General features: G+C 38.6%; 1 pseudogene; it reads right to left on the reverse strand.

The window, feature by feature from the left end:
* Window positions 1-517: 517 nt before the first annotated feature.
* LOC143855733 (rust resistance kinase Lr10 pseudogene) lies at window positions 518-22,026 on the reverse strand (annotated as a pseudogene).
* Between the last annotated feature and the right edge of the window lie 38 nt (window positions 22,027-22,064).

Raw genomic sequence — 22,064 nt, forward strand, 5'->3', positions numbered from 1 at the left:
TATGTAATGAGCTATACTTGGTAAATCCTCCTTAGACAAGGATAATTTTGTTTCTCTTTTTGTTGTAATTTGGTGAGAAGGACACTGCATCAACCTTCGGTCTCAAGGCTTGGGGATAAAGCCTTGGATTGATTGGAGCCTTGGAGGGCACCCAATCAAGCCTTGGAGGGGCAAAGCTTGTAACGGTTTGGTCTTCACCCCTAAAAAGACCACGATAGTGGAGCCACGAGAGGGAACATCTTTGGACAGTGGATGTAGGCCGGAATTGGGCTGAACCACTATAAAATTGGTACCCTTCTTCTAAACTCTTCTCTTTACTCTTCTGTTCTGTAATTGAATCATTTCTAAGAGGACAAAAGTTTTTAAATCCCAATTCACCCCCCGTCTTGGGTTGCCACATGGGCCAAAACTTTACATGTGGACAAAACATAAATTACTAAAGCCATATACATTTTGGATTTTGAGTCTACTAATCAATTTTGGACTTAAAATCAATTCCCAAAATCTAAAACTAATAGAGCCTAAGAAATAATATACCATTTGCTAACAAGACTAGTTAGCATGATTTACTCTCCATTCTTGCGATGTAGCTTTGATAAGTAGTATCAATTACAATGGTTCTTTGTAATCACTGCTCAAAGAAAAATATTCCCGCTGTGAAGAAAATGTGTACAATTATAGGACGCACAAAAACATCATAACACTTTCTCAATGGAAAGAGTAAAACACCTTCATACTTATTCTAATTCAGTGATGGTTGACAATTTTGTACCTTGAGTTTCTTCAGGTAGTGTTACATTAGTATTTGGTGGACCTGTAGAAGCAAACGGGTCTGGTGGCATCATTATGCTTTCCATTCTTCCTTCCAACATCTGGACTACACTTTTCATAGAAGGGCGATCCACTGGGTGCCATTGTATGCACCATAGAGCTACTATAGTTAGTTTTTTTGCAATCTCAGCATCTCCATCCTCCTCAATCCTGAGTCTCAATCCTTCTCCTTGATTGAGTTGATTATATACCCATTCGGGAAAGTAAACTTCACTAGTGTTTCTCACGGTTGCATCGGTGTTCTTTCTACCCCCAACCGTTTCTAGCAACAGCATTCCAAAACTATAGACATCCGATTTGTAAGAAACATTTCCAAAGTTTCGAGAGAAGACTTCGGGTGCAATGTAACCCATGGTTCCTCTAGCAACTTTCATAGATACAATGCTTTGCCCCCTTGGACATAATTTTGCAAGTCCAAAATCAGATATCTTCAGATTAAAGTTATGGTCTAGAAAAATATTGTGAGGCTTTATATCAAATTGGAGAATGCGTTGTTCACAACCCTGGTGTAGATATTCGATTCCTCTAGCAACACCAACTGCAATATCTCTAAGTTTTTCCCAACCAAGCAATGGGTCTTTAGAATTGGCCGAGAAGATGAATCTCTCAAGTGATTCATTCGGCATGAATTCATAAATAAGTGCTCTCCTGAATCTGTCAGCACAAAAGCCTAGAAGGCGAACCACATTGACGTGATGAATTCTACCAATGGTACCCACTTCGTTAATGAACTCTTCTCCATTTCCACTAGAGTTTTGGAGGAGCTTTACGGCAACAGTGACTTCATTGGGAAGCTTGCCTTTGAACGCAGAGCCATATCCTCCTTGACCTAATTTCTCCTTGAACGGATCGGTCATCCTTTTCAAATCAGCACAAGAGTATCTCGTGGGCTTTAGAGATTTGTAATCTTCCAAGAACTTCTCAACATTGAGTTGGTTTTCTATTTCCTTAATTTCTATCAGATTTCCATCTATTGTAGACCTTAATGCAGACCAGGGTTGCTACTAAGAGAACAAAGATGCCTATGCTGACACCTGCACGTATAATAGCTTTGAAATTAATAAGAAGTTCTTAGGATACATTTGTCGATTGTTTAAACATGGCAGAGAGCCTCACCTATTATAACACACTTTTCACGTGGGCCTGTAAAAAATAACAATAGAAAGTTAGAATCATTGAACATATGGTCTTCATTCATTTCATGAAAGTCAATCCCTCAACTGATCATTCAATTAAGCAAACATAGCAGCTCTTAATTGCTAACATTAGATTTTCTTTAAAAAAAGATCAAAACAACAAATACAACTGCAGCGAAAAAAATAAATGATTAAGAAGAAAATTCAAGGTAAGAAGTTGGGGGCCATTACAGGCACCTATGCATGCACGCTACAAACATAGTCCCTCTAGGCGCGCACACATACACACAGACACATACTATAAAGAGTTCCCAGAAGTTATTCAATTCAAGGTCAGAAGTTGGGGGCCATTTACAGGCACCTATGCATGCATGCTACAAACATAGTCTCTCTAGGCACACACACAGACACATACTATAAAGATTTCCCAGAAGTTCTCTACTTCTTTTAGGATCCTAACAGTTAGATCACCTACAAACTTTTATGATCAAGATGATGTTTAGTTCCATACAATGAGACTAAACCTTTCAAAGTTTTGCAAGTTACAATTAAAAGCAATAAAAATTAAATTTCCACTTACATTTGGAAGTGAAACAAACTTTAATAAGTTTAAAAGTCAACAACCTCCACTAAAATCACATAAGTGAATTACTTCGCCATGTTGGACCAACAGGATGATCCCATGTTCCTTGGTTGATGAGCATATGAACTATTCCTCTCACAATAATGAAAAAGAAAGGTTAACTTGAGTCCAAAACAACAAATATGCTCATTCTAGGGTTCTATAATTTTTATTTCTTGAATTCTATTTTAAGTGTACTTGTCACCCCCCATCCCCACTGTGTAAATATTGTCTAGTTCTGGGTCTTCCACCATCCCCAGTTTTGTTTTCCAGCAACACTAACCATGCCCGACCCACTCCGCGAGCCCCGCCTGTTAGAGATTCCAAAAATCCATCTACACATGGAGAACGAGAGCTCACATATATAGCCCAAGAAATTTCTCTTCCTTTCCAATGTGAGATCTGACAAGCCACCCCCATTAGGGACATGTGTCCTCGCTGGCACACCGTACTGTTGGAGATACGGCTCTGATACCAGTTTATCATACCCCATTCCCACCATTTAAATATTGTCTGGTTCTGGGTCTTCTACCCTCCCCAATTTGTTTTCCAGCAGTACTAACCGTGCCCGATCCACTCCGCGGGCCCCACCCCTTAGAGATGCTAAAAACGTGTCTACAAAGGGAGAAGGAGAGATCACATATATAACCTAGGTACTTTCTCTCCCTTTCTGATGTGGGATCTTACAATACTCTTATTGCTAGCCCAATGGTTCAACCCTACCCATATTTTGATGATCCTCAAACCAAAACTGATTAAGTTCAATAATGTTCTTTGCAAGTGATGTGCATTAGATAGGTAAATCAAGTATAGATTACAACTTGCACAAGTACCATTGATGCCCGAGCTTGAAGAAGTTGGAGGAGTCACATGCTCAAGTCTAGCCAAAGGTTCACAATCACATGCAAAAGCCCAAGGAAGCTCATTGAAGCCAATGCAATCAAGGAAGTCTAGTGTCTTTACATCTTTTAGATTGTGTTGTAGATACTTCACATGTGGTTTTGCATATTTAACTTAGTTTTTAAACCATTTTCAAAACCACCCTTGGACCTATTGAATTTCATGGAAATTCTACTTCAAAAGCCCCAAAGTGTGTTTAAAACAAAAGACATGGCCCAAAGACGAAAGCCCTAAAGTTGTGAAGGTTTTGAAAACAAAATGTGAGAATCAAGTGCAGGGGCAATTGACTGGGGGACCCACCCACCCACCCCATGCCAAATCAATTGTCTGTGGGAGCCAGTTTTTTCTCGAGGCGCGCGTGAGGCGTCAGGAGATCACCACGTCAAGTTTTCTGGAAGTGTTAGTTGATCTCCGTTTCTTGCGAACTCTGGATCGTAGTCCGGACTTCACAAGAAAGAGAAACTCAGAGTCGCCACATAGGTTAAGGCCTAGGACCCGTGTTTGTTTTTCCAATGAAAAAGGGATATGTATTCGAGTTTCATTGGAGGAACAGTAACCAAAGGGGTTCGTTTACTTTGGGCTTAGAACCCTTAATTTTGCTCTTTTTGTGTCGAACCCGATCCTGAGACTGGTGAGGAACGGATCCCCCTCACATCCTTTAGATCTCCACATTGCCAACATGCACGAGATGTGGAGTGACTTATCTCAATCAATCGGGTGGTGGACCTTAAGCAAGATAGAATGGGTACGACAATGAGATTGCTTACTGAACAGGATCACATTAGAATAGCTTGTGGACATGAGATAGTTGAGCTATTCAACTAGACAGGCCCTTTACATGTCCTTTGACCTGAGGGGTCATATTGGTCTGTTGGCAAGTCTCTCGTTCTTGGTCTATCTAACCGTGATTCTCTTGGAGTCACTAGAGTGTAGTACTGGAGTGTTGGACAAACCTTCGAGGTCAATAGTGATACCCGACATGGAATTCTCCACCTATTTTATAGGATAACATATACGGTTTTGGCCAGAACAGTAGGCCTAGAATAATACCTGGCTAGGTGGATTTGAGTGTATATCAAAAGGACTTCACAAAATAAGTTTTGAAATGGTTTTTAGCAAATGCATTTGTGGGCCAACACTGCTTGACTGAAAGGTATACCGTCAGTGAGCCCAGGGGGTCGTTGATGTCCACCCCCTGTAGGACTCAACTCAGTAGATGTGGACTTGGAGAAAGGACTTGCACATTTCATGTGATTAGGGGTATGAAGATTTGAAGGTTATCTTCAGGGTTACGTCTTGATGGAGGCCACTGACTCAATGCGATTGTAGCATTGGCTATGGAACAATAATCGCAGTGGGGCCCGCTTGTGTGTTCTGCAGGATCTACCGTTGAATCCCTGCTACGATCCCACTCACTACTCGATTGACCTATTATAATCTATTATATAGAGGTTCCGCATTTATTTGATTGCTTACATGAACTAGTTTCATGCCATTTGATGCATTGAAAGGATATACACAATGTATATAGTGCATTTGCACTATGGGATACATTGGGAATACCAAAATGGTTAAGTATCAACCATAAGGATATTTTGAGAATATCATAAAATATATTGGAGCTTTAATCCTATTGGATAGGATTGGATTGCATAATTTATTTGGGAATTAAATATGAAATGCAACGAGAATTTGAATTGGATAAGTGGACCCACATGGGACGAATTTAGGTGGGACCCATTGCCACATGCCCCATGTGGTGTGCCATTATCAATTTGGAATTCAAATTATATTTGGAATATAATTGCTTGATTTGTTTTCTCAAATTAAAGCAACACATGTGAAATGAGAGAGAGAGAGAGAGAGAGAGAGAGAGAGAGAGAGGCAACAAAAGCCAAAATTGAAAACTTGGAACCACATGGGGCAACCAAGGGTTGCTTGGGCAGCAAGCCAAGCTCCCTTGAATGTCCCATATGGGTTTCCATAATGGGGAGTGGCTTGATTGCCCAATTGGAGCTTGCTTTGCTCTTTTGAAGCTTCCAATTGTGGCTAATTTTCATTGTTTTGTGAGATTTCTATAGAAACTTTGGATTGTGCATATGAAAATTGAGAACTCTATAAATAGAAGACATATATCTGGAGTTTTCAAGAGCTCTTCCATTATTTCATGTGTTGGAAATAGGTAGAGACACCCCAAAGTCTTTCTCTTCTTCTTCTCCGTCAATTCCATCAACTAGTTTTGTCTTTTCTAGATCAAAGACAAACATCCAACCAAGCTCCATTGATCTAAATACATATTCTCACAATATAATATGATTTAGATCAGGTTATGAAGTGAACAAAGAGTTGTACACAAGATCCTTTGCGCAACAAAAAGAATCCATCGATTCAACTTGCGGTTTTGCGTCGATTAGATCGTCGGCGAATTTTTGAGGAGTAGATCAAGCAGACAAGTTCTTTTCTACATAGAGGTATTTATATTTATATTTATTGAATCACAATAAAATCAATTAGTCCCTAGGAATCCTGGGTTAGACCAAAATTTTTGTTCTGCACGGTTTATTCTTCCGCAACGTATAGCGATTTTGCTCGGGTTTTACATCCAATCTAACAGATGCCTCAAGGGACTCACACTGATTTGGATGCCTCAGGGGACTCACACTGGTTGGATGTCTCAGGGGACTCACACCGATTTAGATGCCTCAGGGGACTCACATTGGTTGGATGCCTCAGGGGACTCACACCGATTTAGATGCCTCAGGAGACTCACACCGATTTAGATGCCTCAAGGGACTCATACTTGTTGGATGCCTTAGGGGACTCACACCGATTTAGATGACTCAGGGGACTCACATTGGCTGGACGCCTCAGGGGACCCACACCGATTTAGATGCCTCAGGGGACTCACACTGGTTGGATGCCTCAGGGGACTCATACCGATTTAGATGCCTCAGGGGACTCACACTGGTTGGATGCCTCAAGGGAGTCTCACCACTTTAGATGCCTCAGGAGACTCACACTGGTTGGATGCCTCAGGGGACTCACACCGATTTAGATCCTCAGGGGACTCACACTGGTTGGATGCCTCAGGGGACTCATACTTGTTGGATGCCTTAGGGAACTCACACCGATTTAGATGGATATCTTGAAGGTAATTTCTGAATGACTCCGCTGGGGATTTGCTACATTGAGCGCACGTTTTCTGTTCAGAACTGGACGTGGATGACTCTCTCTTAGGACATAAGTGTCGAAACAATGGGATTTGTGATGACAGGTCCTGATTTGATTGACGAAGTACCTTTGCTGGGACCTGATTTTGATGGCCATGCTTATTAACAAAATCTTCAGAAAGTGGGGACAGGCTCCTGACTCTCTGAGAGATGTTTGGTTGTCTGGCAACCTTTTGCAGATGATATGTTGTCTTAATTCTAGTGATGAAAACCGTAGGGGCTGATATAGCCGAAACGGTACCTTGGTTGCCTTGACTTGGGTGAGAGTGAACCGGGGTTGGCATTGCTAAAGGGGAGGGTTCGACTATGTAGTGGACTCAATGTCCCGCTGACTGTGCGAAGAATTGACTCTGAAAGGGGATGGTGGACATTTGCTGACCGTTTTGAAATTGGTTGGGATAATAAGTCCGTTGACTGTAGGATTGTACAAACAATGGTCCTTGAAATCCAAGTAGTGACTTGGTTTGGCAACCTAGAGGGGGGGTGAATAGGATGTTTATAAAACTTTTGCCTTTTAAAAACTTTTCCTAAGATTTCACCCAAGACCTATCCCTTGTTTAATTAAGTTTGAAATAGTTGAACTTAAACAATATTACAAATTAATATAAGTTCAAAACCCTTGTTGATTAGCAAACTTAATTAGGTAATTTTAATAGCCTAGTTAGCAAGGTTAAGATATTTAAGTTGATTATCAATGCTAACTACTCACTCAATTCTAAGCACAAATAATCAAATAAGAGAGTGAGAGGGAGCGAGAGAAATACCAATCACACAAGTGACACAAAGATTTATAATGGTTCGGCAAACGGCCTACTCCACTCTTATCAAGGTCGCACTTGAGGATTTCCACTATTGAGACCTCCACGACGCCCGGCTCCAAGGCTTTTACACTCCAAGGGAATTAAATAAGGATGCCCTTCCACCTTTACAATGACTCTCCTTCTCCGCCGAGTTCTAAGCGGTTCACCCAAGGGAATTAAAAACAATGGATGCCCTTGCCACCGATCGAATAAAGAAGAAGATAAAAGCTTTGCCTCTATGTAGGCTACAATGCAAGTTGAAGCTCCAAGGATGCTCTTAAGAATAAACAAGTTTAAGCCTAAACCAATCTCAAAAGATTTTCTCAAATCAAGGCACAAGGAGTTTGGTTGGTGAGAGAATTTAACCCAAAAATAGTTCCTTGCTCTGTTTGGTTGCCGGGTTTTTTTTGTTCCTGGGAGTTTTGTGGGAGAGTAAGTTAAATTTTGGTCCCATCCCATGTTTGGTTGCCTTTTAGCACTAGGTTTATTTTAATCCCACTCTTGTAATGATTACTTATAGGGTGAATTTTTTAATCCCACTTTTGTAATGATTGCCTTTTCATCCCATCCCAAGATAACCCTAGGAACAAAAATAAACTCAGGAACCAAAAATAAGCTTGAGAAGAATTTTTTTCTACCCAACAGTTCAAACAACCAAACAAAGGTTTTTTTTTTTCCCACCATATCTCCCAGGGTATTTTTTTTCTCCCACATAACCAAACATGGGATTTTTATTTTACCAGGATACTTCCAGGACTCTTTTTTTCCCACCTATCTCCCAGGGTATTTTTTTCTCCCACATAACTCCCGGGACCAAAAAAAACCTGGCAACCATACAGAGCATAAATGATTTTCTAGGGTTTGTTGAAGTTGGACAATGTTCATGTAGTGTTTTGGACCCTTGGATGGGTATATATAAAGTCCCAACTCCATGTGACCGTTTGGGGGGTAAAATAGTCAAAACTGGGTCAAAAAATCAACTAGCCGTTGCACCCCAACGGCTATATTTTTTTGAAGAAAAACATTTCTCGGAGTTCCGAGCAAATTCTCGGAGTTCCGAGAATTCAAACAGAATTTTTAATTTTAGAATCTGGACCATTTCTCGGAGCTCTGAGAATAATTCTTGGAGTTCCGAGACTGGTTTCCAGCAAACAGTGTCAAACTTGTAAAATTCATATCTCCCTCATTTCTCGTCGGATTTTGACGTTCCTATACTCTACGGATATGAGAAAAATGGGAGCTATCTGTTAAAAATATTTTTAAAAATATTTGAAAATATTTTAAATAAGTTTTGATAGGATTTAGTTGCTGGTTCAGGTTGTTGCTTCGGAACTCTGTTTTGTTCATTCTTGTGTTGAATGTCATATGGGTCCCAACATGTTGGTACACCACCATGGACATTCACTTATCCATTTAAGTCCTTAAAGGGTGTGTTAGTCTCTTTGAAAAACATATTTTTAGGGGTTTTAAGATGTGCCTTGATAAGAGAAAACACAAGAGAGATAGGTGATACAATCTACCATTTTTACCACTCTCTTGAATGAACTCTTAAAGTAGCCATTGCTTGATCTTCTCTTTGAGTGCATGGCTTGCTTTGGGATCTTCAAGGTTGAGCTTCTTTACTTGACACCTTCCAAGGATGATGCCACCATTTGGTTCAAGCTCCTCTGAAAGTTGTTGATCCACAAGGTTTGGCCTTCATTGATCTTCCTTTGTTTGTTCAATGTTTTGAGATGGTTGTGTGGAACTTCTCCTTGGTTGATCCTCCAAGGTATGGTTTGTCCAAATATGCTCTAGCTCATTTGTCCTTTGTTTGGTTCATCTTCAAGCATAGGCCATCAATGTGTGTGCTAGTATGATTTGACTTGTGTAGGACCTGTCTAAAGCACAACACTCAAGGCAAATGATTAGTCCATAAACGACTAATCAATTTGCGTTTGTTAATGATCAAAACAAGATGATTGAATGAACCCATGGGGAACCCTTGGGCTTACAATCTCTCCCTTTTTGATGATGACAAACCAAATTGATTAGATAGGTGGGAGGAACCTCTTATGAGGATTAGATAGACAATTTAATCATTATTTCTCCTCCTCAACATATGAATGAGTTATATTTAACAAGTTATAATACAAGAATGCATATGATAATAGATCTAATCAATTATACAAATTCTCCCCCTTTTGGCATTGGCAAAAATGAAGGATTAAGCATTTAAGCACAATTACATAAAGCATCAAAGATATTCAATGAGAATATGATGCTCCCCCTAACTACTTATCATGAGTTACCAATTAAAATTAAAGTATAATCCAAAGTATAGTTACATGATAAGAGCATATCAACATAAGAAATGAATAAACTAATATAAATCAAGCCTATGTTAGAAAAACAAAGAGACATTCCAATTTTAGCACAAATTCTTAGGGTATATCTTTGTATATATATAAATCCAATATAATTCTATCCTATGACCCGTAATATAATAATAGATTAGCAAGTTAAAGCTTATATTTTACTTATCATGAAAGAAAACAAGCAAGTTTAAAGTTTAGCATGATAAGCCCCCCCCCTTTTTTTTAAATCTAATGATATGCAATTTTTAGCTTAATTAGTGAGGAAATGTTTGAATGGATAGTGTTAGCATCTTACAATGATCCATATAAACATAAGGATAGCAACAATTAGCTCTGCCCCTTAGTATTTGTCATTGGCCTTAGATAAACCTAAGATTTTAGGCATGACATGACATAATAGGCCAAAGATATGACAATGGAATACTTGGCCACCAAAACTTATTCTTGGAATAGATGATATCATATTTGATCATCTAAGATAAGTCAATAAGCCTAGAAGAATATGTCACTAAGACCTAGGCAATGGGCTTCTTGTCTTCAACTCACTTGAAAATACAAGACAAGCCCGATCATAATCCATATGGAGCAACAATGCTCCAAATGAGTGTACTTATCATATGCATAATGATATACACATTTAATATCATATGATAAGTCATTTAGGACAAAATCTTATCATACTAAGCTTCCCCTTTGAAAATGAGTCATGCAATGCATGAATCCAAAGGGATGTCCTTGCATAGACTCCAAAGGTTTTTGGATATATTTTCCAAAAGATACCAAGTTAAACTCAACCCTTCGGCTACAATGACACTTACTCTCCAAGTGTCGGTTTATCATGATAAAATGATAGTCATAGTTTAGCTCATCATGATAAACAAGCATAGCACAAAAGATTTTCAATCTTTCGCTCATGCTCCCCCTGAATGTGATTTAATATTTTTCAAATTCACGCTTTACTTCCTTAAGTATGTAACATACATAACTAGCTAGGGAGATCACATATATATGTATACCTATTCATGTTTGAGATGTTGGCACAAGGCCAATTTGTTAGATATTTTAATTAATGTGAATGTACCATCTCCCTCTTAGAATCTAAGAAGGCTAAGGGCACCAATTGAGTGACTTTTAAGATTAAAGTTTAACATCTCATACGTGTAGATATTATCAAACAAGGGGTGATACATATAGAATATATATAAACCAATTTGAGTTCAATTCTATAGGACTAAGACATAATGAGAATGGTCAATAAAGTACCATGGCTTAGAGAGACATCCATGAATCATGAAGGTGAGAGTATACCTTACAAGAAGGATATGATCCATATCAAGGCCTTCATGGATAGTCTACTATGTTTGGACAAAGTGAACATGACAAATGAAGTACAAGGTCCAAACATTACATCTACATTCACAACCACATGTAAAATGACAAGGCATTAGGCACAAAAGTGCATAAGCCCATTGAAAACCAAAAATGTGTGGGAGGCACATGTTCCCATCACAATCTAATGTATACAACCACCTTAGTGAATTTTAATTTTATTCAAGTGAGTAAATGCCCAAATATGATTCTAGATTTCTATGATATTTTCATTTGAAGTCATACATTGAATCTAGATTCATGATTTAACTTTCCTATATAATATATATCCTTTTATGAACTTAGGGAAAGATCCAAGGATTTTATAATATATATGTATCAAATGATGCAAACTACCTTGGATACATGTATTCCATTTATGAACTTTCATGACTACTTGAACAAAATACATATAACATATCTATACATATTAAGGTTCATCTTAGTCATGAGATTATCCAATTAAAGCTCTTTGGAAATACACTAATTTTTAACCCATCTATGATTCTTATTAGATTTGATGAAAATCATTAAGCATGTAATAGAATGGATTTTGATAGGACAACTAGGTGCAAAGTAATAAACATATTTGTTTACCTAATGGCACAAAAATATGTTTGAGAAGGGATTTGAGTTGTTTTCTTAGACATGACATTTAATACCTTAGTTTTGCTAGAAATGATATATTAGAACAATTCAAGTACATAATTATCTAGCAAGTGCCGTATTTGTCCAAAATAGAATTTAAAGAATGATACTTTGGCATTTTCTCAAATTTTTATTCAAGTACAATTTCGATTGCCAAAAATTTTCATTTAAGTTCAAGTCTTTAAACGTATGGGTTTCTTTTCTTTTGGTTTTACTAGAATGATGTGATCAATTAGCCTAACTCCTAGCAACTACCAAAACGGGTTCAAATTTTAAAGATGTACTTGAAGCTTTTAATTTGAACACATGGGCAAGAGATGTTGTTGTATATTCTATAAGGATCAATTTATGGTTTTCACATTGAATGCTCTATTGTGATTGTCATGTGGATGAATGACATATTTTAAGTGCATGATGATTTTTAAGAATATGTGTGCACTTAAACTAGGAAACTCAAAATGATATTCAATTAGGCTCATCATATCAAAGTCTCAAATTAATTACATTTAAGCATAGACTTTGAATTTTAAGGTGATATATATAGATATATGTTAAGCAAATATGAGCATATGATATCTATATACACATGTTTTGAAAGGATTTTCAATTTTAGGCACAACATGTATTGATACAAAAAAAAATTAAACAAGAACAAGCACATTGTATCAACAAATATATTTTCAAATGATATTCAATTAAAGCACATCCCCTAATCTAACACAATATAAATCATGTTAGGGGTTTTGGAACCCAAACCATCTTGGTTCCAAGCAAGTTTGTCCTAGGTGATAAGTCCTTTTTAACCCAAACAAACTTACTACTTTTTACAAGTTTAAAAGTACATTTAAACTTGTAATGTCCAAATCTACCACAATAGTCACAAGATGCATAAGAGTAGGTAGATGGACGGGATGAACATAATGAATTACAAGAGTGATCATGATGGTAATTTAATTTTACATTCTCTTGTAACTTATGATTTTCCAACCTTAATGTTTCATTCTTGATGTTTAAGTCATTGATTTCCGTTTTAAAATTTATTAATTCAAGAGATGAAAGCATTTTGATTTTCTCTTCTTCTTCTTTAAGGAGTTGATTTTCCTCTCTTAGTGAAGCAATAGTATCACTTAGTTCAATAAAATCTTTTTCAAAAATTTCATTTTCTTCACTAAGATGTACATGATCTATTTCTAGTGACCTAAACTCCTTGTGAATACTAGCTAAATTATTTTTCAAGTTTGAATTCTTAGCTAGTTGATCATCAAGTTTCTTATGTAATTCTTGGACATTTTCAACAAGTTCTTCAAGTGTGAATTCGGCATTATCTAAGGGGTCTACATTAGATAATCCCATTAAGCACATGTTTTGATTTTGAAGATTTTCAATAGAGTCCAAAACATTTTTAGCATTTTTACAAGAGGATACTTTCTCATAAATATGTGGTGGTAATGCACAACATGTTGCAATTAGGGCTTTTGTATTTAGTAAAGATAATTTTTTATTATATTCATTTAATCCTTTAGATTTAGCATTTAACATAAATCCATTTTCAATTATCTTTACCATATCTTTATCTAGACCTTTTAAGTATGTCTTCATATGGATCAACCATGATCCATAATCCGAACCATCCAAAATAGGTAGTCTAGATCCCATCTTTTAAGTTGCCAAAAAATTTGATCTTTTAACTCTTAACCAGTTATGGTCTTAATCAAGAGCCCAAGCTCTGATACCAATTGAAATCCAAGTAGTGACTTGGTTTGGCAACCTAGAGGGGGGGTGAATAGGATGTTTATAAAACTTTTGCCTTTTAAAAACTTTTCCTAAGATTTCACCCAAGACCTATCCCTTATTTAATTAAGTTTGAAATAGTTGAACTTAAACAATATTACAAATTAATATAAGTTCAAAACCCTTGTTGATTAGCAAACTTAATTAGGTAATTTTAATAGCCTAGTTAGCAAGGTTAAGATATTTAAGTTGATTATCAATGCTAACTACTCACTCAATTCTAAGCACAAATAATCAAATAAGAGAGTGAGTGGGAGTGAGAGAAATACTAATCACACAAGTGACACAAAGATTTATAATGGTTCGGCAAACGGCCTACTCCACTCTTATCAAGGTCGCACTTGAGGATTTCCACTATTGAGACCTCCACGACGCCCGGCTCCAAGGCTTTTACACTCCAAGGGAATTAAATAAGGATGCCCTTCCACCTTTACAATGACTCTCCTTCTCCGCCGAGTTCTAAGCGGTTCACCCAAGGGAATTAAAAACAATGGATGCCCTTGCCACCGATCGAATAAAGAAGAAGATAAAAGCTTTGCCTCTATGTAGGCTACAATTCAAGTTGAAGCTTCAAGGATGCTCTCAAGAATAAACAAGTTTAAGCCTAGACCAATCTCAAAAGATTTTCTCAAATCAAGGCACAAGGAGTTTGGTTGGTGAGAGAATTTAACCCAAAAATAGTTCCTAAATGATTTTCTAGGGTTTGTTAAAGTTGGACAATGTTCATGTAGTGTTTTGGACCCTTGAATGGGTATATATAAAGTTCCAACTCCATGTGACCGTTTGGGGGGTAAAACAGTCAAAACTGGGTCAAAAAATCAACTAGCCGTTGCACCCCAACGGCTATATTTTTTTGAAGAAAAACATTTCTCGGAGTTCCGAGCAAATTCTCGGAGTTCCGAGAATTCAAACAGAGTTTTTAATTTTAGAATCTGGACCATTTCTCGGAGTTCCGATCTCGGAGCTCCGAGAATAATTCTCGGAGTTCCGAGACTGGTTTCCAGCAAACAGTGTCGAACTTGTAAAATTCATATCTCCCTCATTTCTCGTCGGATTTTGACGTTCCTATACTCTACAAATATGAGAAAAATGAGAGATATCTGTTAAAAAAAAATTCAAAAATATTTGAAAATGTTTTAAATAAGTTTTGATAGGATTTAGTTGCTGGTCCAGGTTGTTGCTTCGGAACTCTGTTTTGTTCATTCTTGTGTTGAATGTCATATGGGTCCCAACATGTTGGTACACCACCATGGCCATTCACTTATCCATTTAAGTTCTTAAAGGGTGTATTAGTCTCTTTGAAAAATATATTTTTAGGGGTTTTAAGATGTGCCTTGATAAGAGAAAACACAAGAGAGATAGGTGATACAATCTACCATTTTTACCACTCTCTTGAATGAACTCTTGAAGTAGCCATTGCTTGATCTTCTCTTTGAGTGCATGGCTTGCTTTGGGATCTTCAAGGTTGAGCTTCTTTACTTGACACCTTCCAAGGATGATGCCACCATTTGATTCAAGCTCCTCTGAAAGTTGTTGATCCACAAGGTTTGGCCTTCATTGATCTTCCTTTGTTTGTTCAATGTTTTGAGATGGTTGTGTGGAACTTCTCCTTGGTTGATCCTCCAAGGTATGGTTTGTCCAAATATGCTCTAGCTCCTTTGTCCTTTGTTTGGTTCATCTTCAAGCATAGGTCATCAATGTGTGTGCTAGTATGATTTGACTTGTGTAGGACCTGTCTAAAGCACAACACTCAAGGCAAATGATCAGTCCATAAACGACTAATCAATTTGCGTTTGTTAATGATCAAAACAAGATGATTGAATGAACCCATGGGGAACCTTTGGGCTTACATTCCTTATCAGGGAATGATTGAGAGGCATTTGCCCACCTTGACTCTACTAGGAAAAAAGATCACCAATTGACTTTGTGAAAGACAAACCGGAGTCTATCAATCTTTTGAGTAGATGTTATGAGGGCGAGGACTCTTTTGAGAGTCTCGGAGTGACCTTGGAGGGTATATTTGGGCACTGTTGGAGAGGCTTGGGGTGGCACTTAGTTGCCTTGAAGGTTCCATCGGGGATGGAAGAACTTTGATAGATGATCACTGATTTGAGGCGAAAGGGCCTTGTGATATGGTGAGTTGTGTGAACTCAAAGCAGTTTGGTCGTGTGGCAAATTCTGCCAGGGACGCTTATGAAGTACTCTGCTTTCCATTGTAGGTTGTATGGAAAAAGACATTGGATTGGCTTGGAGTAGACTCACCAAGGAATGGATGCTCAAACACTCAGCTGGGGAAAAGCCAGGGCAATCGTGTGCCTCAAATTAATTTTGCCATGATAGGTGATCCATTCGGATTTAGTGAGCTCTACGAGGGATGATCAAGGAGGTATGGTATTGCCTCCAAGGTCTTGCTACAGAGACTCTTTTCGAAAAGCATTGATTGCCTCGAGAATGCTTTATACAGACTCAGTGGGGAAAGATAACAAATCTTTGGCAATTCAAGATTTTGAATAGCCTGATCCTATGGGAAGGAGACCGATTTCGGGATCCAAGAGGTGATGCCTTTGAGTATAGTGAATTTGCCATCATTAAATGTCTGTTTATTCCAGGGTTCCTAGTGAAATAGAATGTGATGGCTATTCCTTGAATATGTGTTGATGCACATCTTTGACGGGAGTTGTATGAGCTCCATGAGAAAATGTACGTCTTTTGCATAGAGCTCTGCCGAAAGATTCCTAATAGCACGGTGAAGATCTTGTGTTAGAAGGTTGGGTTCCCCTCCTATTGAGAATTTCATTCTCCTTATGTCCTCCACATGTTGTTTTGCTACTGAATCAGCCATAGATTTCATGGATTCTTAGCTCAATGCACATAGGGTGGTGATATATCATATATGAGATTGAGAGAGAGAGAGAGAGAGAGAGAGAGAGAGCAGTTGCTGCCACTGCTGGAGTGGATCCGGCGTTAGTGCCAGAGCTTTTTGACGTGGTGATGACAGTGAGGTCGCTGGAGCATCACCTTGCAGAGAGATCATTTGAGGAATCTCAAGAGCCAGGGGAGCCTTCAGTCTCCTAGCCAAGAGCAGACCAGCTGTCCGCCTCAGCCCCAGTCCACGATCCTCAGGAGCAGGGTTCGATAGACCCTCCGGCTGAGTAGTGATTGCACTTTTTCCTATCTTTGTACCCTGATTTTGGGATGAGATCCATTTGTTTCTTTTTGGTTTGATCAGACATGTATTTAATTGAGATATATGGATCATTTTATTTGTTTTATCTACAATTGTTTATGTTGTTATCTGTATGAAATAAAGTACATTTTGTATAAATAGTTGCCATACTAGGCAAGTATCTATACAAAATGCCCCTAGTTTAGTTCTTTAGACAACGTTATGGAACATTTTGCATTTTTAGCGAACAACTAAAAATGCAAAATGCCCCTTACGTGGTTTTATTGATAATTTGATCAAACATTTTATATTATTAGTCATACCTTTCTATGACCAATAATACAAAATGCCCCTAGTATATGCATTCCCAAAGAAAGAGAGAGTTTGACATAAAATAAGGAACAAAGGCAATTTCATTGCAATGAAAGAAAGAGGACACACTTTGAGAATCTTTGAACAAGAGAATACATTTTTCTGAATATTCTTGTTCCATGCAATAAGTACCATGCTGGACCTTGATTCCTTCCTGTAGGGGAGAGGTCCGATGTGTTTTCCGTCAACGTATGATTTCCTTTGCTAGGTAATGGCTTTGCTGGGGAAAGGAGCTTTGCTTTTTCCTGAATTTTTTTGTAAGGAAGAAAGGAAGGAGGCTCGAACTTTTCTGAAACAAATGCTTTTGATTTATTTTAGGTAGGTCGAACCTTAGAGGATGAGTTTGAACATATTTGTTCATGGGCAGTGTTCCCTGTCCCCAGTTTTTCAATCATGGTCCAAAGATCCTTTAGATTGTTCGAAGTATTAATGCATTTTGTTTCAGATCAAAGAGTGCTTCGCTCGATCTTTTCAAAGGCATACCTTTCCAACAGCTAGGTTGCCCTTTGCAGGTTTTCAACTTAGCAGACCATTGGCACCCTGAGTTTTGCTAGAAACACATTTTTTATTCTTCATTTCTACAGGTCCATGACCCTAAACTTTGCCTAAGTCGCCTTTTCAGATTTTCGACCTAGCGGATCTTCAGATCTTCTTGTTTTGAATATTGGGAAGACTTGCTTGTGAAGTCTTGAAGATTTTTGGGATGTTTTGCAGGATGTGATCGAACCTGCATTCAACAGGCTGCCTACTTACCCCAAGGAAGGTTGGGATCAGGTTCATGTAGTTCGAGGCTGTCCTGTTGGAGATTTGGAAAGAAGGTTTGTTGGTTTTGCCAACGGTGACCGAGCCTGAGATAATCAGGTTGCCTACGTACACCAAGAAAAGGTTGGGATCATGTCTGTGTAGTTCGAGACTTTTTGCGGGGATACTAAGTGGATAGTTTGGCTTTGCCAAATGTGACCAAACCTGAATTTTTGTCAGGTTGCCTGTGTACCCAAGGAAGGTTGGGATCAGGTCCGCGTAGTTCGAAGCTTTTCTGCCAGGGGAAAATGATCGAATATGGTGAAGCGAATGAATTCTGTTGTCTTTGCCAAAGGTGACCGAACCTAGAATGATTAGGCTCCCTACGTACCCTAAAGAGATTGGGATCAGGTCCACGTAGTTCTGGGCTTGAAGGCATCTTCAAAGGGTTCTTTCTCCATTTTAGTCAAAAAGTCTTACGGCTTTTCCGGACAGGATTTCATCAACAATGTAGGGGCCAGACCAGTTAGGTCTAAATTTTTCCCTATGATCAAAGACAAGAGCTCGGCATTCTCTAAACACCATATCCCCCTCTCTGAAAATTTATGGCTCAGCTCTGCATCTTCAGTAGGTGTATCAGCTAAATGTTCTGCAACGACTCTGCCTTTGACAGATTTCTGAGTGATGTATGTGATGTCGAATTCTAACAACAACAACAACAACAACCAACAAGGGGTCCTGCCGACCAGAGTGGGTTTTTCAAACAGGTACTTTAAAGGATCCATTCGAGATATGAGGAGAATCTTCTGAGATAACAAGTAGTGTCTGAGGCTTTGAGTCGCCCATAGTAATGCTAGACAAGTCTTCTCCAACAGAGTGTAATTCAGTTATACTCTAACATCTTCTTGCTGAGATAATAAACTGCCATTTCTCTCCTTCTTTGAGGATCTTCTTGTGTCAACATACATCCGAGAGAAGTGTCAGTGGTTGAAAGATACAAGAAAATATCATCTAGCGACTGCAAGTGTTAATGCTGGCTGAGACAATAAGCAATCTTTGATCTTTTCAAAGGCTTCTTGACATTTATGGTTAGATTGCTTGGAAGAATTCTTCTTTAAATCTGATTTCTTTTTCTGTTCTTGGAGACGGCATCTCTTGGAATGCTTTGATTTTGGCAGGATCTATTTTAATCCCTCTATGGTTGACGAGGAGACCTAATAGTTTTTCTGAAGTTTCTTCGAAAATACACTTGTTGGCTTCAACATGTTCTGCTCTAGTCGTTGCTTTGAGGATCATATTATCGACGTACACCTTTACTTCCTTGTGAATCAAGTCATGTAAGAGCAGCCTTTTGATAGGTTGCGCTGACATCCTTGAGACCGAACGGCTTCACCCTATAGCAATAGGTTCCCTACTGCGTAGGGAATGCTGTCTTGGTCTTGTCTTCTGGAGCCATCTTTATCTGATTGTACCCAGAAAATCCATCCTAAATGAAAGCAAAGCATGACCTACTGTGTTATCAACCAGAATGTCAATGTGAGGCAAAGGGAAATCATCCTTTGAATTGGATTTGTTAGATCTCTGAAATCAACACAACACCGTATTCTTCCGTCCTCCTTAGGAATTGGAACGATGTTTGCTAACCGTTCGGGATATGTGACAATCTCTAGAAATCCGGCTTTCAATTGATTGATCACTTTATCTCTGATTTTGAGGACCCATTCAGGTCTTATTTTTCTGAGCTTCTGCTTCTTCGGCTTAGTTTCTGGAAAGAGAGGGATATGGTGCTAGACGATTTCCTCACTTAATCCTGGCATATCTTCGTATGACCAGGCGAAGACCTCTTTGAATTCTTTTAACAATTTGATTAATTCCGCACGCACTTCAGGGGATAAGGTTTTACTAATCTTTATCTCCTGAAGCAGGGATTCACTACCGATGTTAATAATTTCAACTTAATCTTCTAAAGGTTCTGCTCGACGCTCCTCCTCTCGTTTGACTAACTCTTTAATCTCGAGGGGAGTTTTGTTGGCATCCTCGTCCGAGAAGGGTTGTTTATTATTATTTAAAGCATTTGTTTCAGAAGGATTAAGAGACAAAGACGAGTACAGAGAAAGTTCTTTTCATTGATATGCAAGATAAGATATATCAGAAGAAGAACTGACTGACACGTCCTCATCGGGTTCGTTTACATTGATTCGGAGTTTGGATCCAATGGGAGGACGAGCTGTTTCTTCTCGAGAAGGTCTTGGATAGCATGTTTCAAAGCGAGACATCTATCGGTTATGTGTCCTCTACCTTGGTGGTACTCACAGTACTCTCTGCTATTCCAACTTTTTGGCAGAAGGTTAGGAGGCTGAGGGGTGCGAGTAAGAACAACTTCTTCTGCTGGAGAAGTACCCTCATGATGGAGGAAAGATTGGTGGGTAAGGGAATGAATTCCCTTAGAGATTTTTTCACAATGTGAGGCCCTTGGGGTGCACCACTTTGTTGCTAGACAACAGGTGGTTCAGAAGCTTCTGCAACTTCCTTCGTCATGTTAACTTCTTTGGGTACAGGAGGTTTCTGAACAATGGTCTTCGTATAAAGTCGAGCCTCAGAAATCCATCTATGAACCATGAGGGTTGCTATTTTGCTTTCGATGTCTATGAAGCACTTTAGACTTGCGAAATAATGAACGACCATGTGACATAGGGGGAGGGGAGTCAAGTTCTGTTGCCTTATCCGAAGTTTTTCTTGCAGAAAGAGATCCAACATTTGCGCTATTGGCTATTGCAGATCCTATGCTATTGACTGTTGCAGATCCTGAATGTCCTTGGATTGATCCTTGGGTTCTCCCATAATGGCGAAAGGAGTTGAAGGACTAGATGGTTCTGAAATTTCTATTAAATGAGTAGGAAATAAAGAACTAAGTAGTTCTGAGGTTCTCACTAGACGAGAATCGGTTAGGAGCCAGGCTTTTACTTTCCGAGGTGCAATGGTTTCAAGTGTATGAACTTTCTACCTGTAGATGAGAATATATACTAGCTTTAGAACTTCTTCCATGCAAGGAGAAGAGTAATGCAAACAATTTTGAAGATTACAAACAAGATTTTTCATAGAATTATCTTATTTTATTCACATGTCTGATCAACTTTTACAATTTGTACAAAAAGGCCTATGCTAGACTGACTTCTAACAACATTTTTACAAGATTTTGCAAAAAAAGAAAGAAAACTTGATATCTTCTGTATGAAACTAATCCATCAATTGGTAGATCAGAACCGTGAAGAAGATAGCAGGGAGCTATGGAGCTTCTGAAGGCTCAGCATCTGAAGGGATGTGCGAGAGAAGCGTTGAGTAGTAATATGGATGTTTCCTGTCTTCACGAGGAACATAGATGTTGTGCATGGAGACTACTCTGCGATTTTCCCATGCGATACACACAGTTTTGGCTATGCTTTGACTGAATTCTGCAGGTGGATAGAAACGAGAGGTTCTCACGGCCATTGCTTTCCTCTATACTGACGCATGATTCGATGAGGAATGTAGAAAGATGTGTCCTCTAAACCAAGGATACAAACGTATTTGGTTCTGGCAGTACTCATGCTAAAAGTATCAGATCGTGGGATTCTCCAAGAGATATCATCATTTGCACGGGTTCCTAACCAGTTATACCACTCGAGTTCACTATTGAAGTGAACATGTTGTCTCCATGACCTAAAGTTCGAAATACAAGGGATCGTTCGGGAATGAGGGATATTGCAACTTCATTCTTGATGTTTAACACAAACATTCGATTCTTTGACATATCAACTTTTGTGATCAAATGATTTTGTTGATTTTTCAATATTAGGCTTCGGTCCTTCATAAAAATATTATAACCCTTCTCAAGTAATTGTCCCAAGTTTTTTCTTCATGTTCGGCACGTAATAGACATCATGAAGAAATTGATGAGATCCATTCTTTAAACGGATGAAAATTTTACCTCTGCCTTTCACCAAAGTCTTTGAGTTGTCTCCAAAAGAAACTTGGCCTCTCAGTGATTCATCCAACTCAACAAAGAGTTCTTTTCTTCCACACATGTGGTTGCTTGCACCGGTATCCAAATACCACGCATCTT

Source organism: Tasmannia lanceolata, unplaced genomic scaffold, assembly GCF_043159265.1.
Source record: "Tasmannia lanceolata isolate RefF3 unplaced genomic scaffold, GAP_Taslan_0.1 ptg000023l, whole genome shotgun sequence".
Taxonomy (NCBI): domain Eukaryota; kingdom Viridiplantae; phylum Streptophyta; class Magnoliopsida; order Canellales; family Winteraceae; genus Tasmannia; species Tasmannia lanceolata.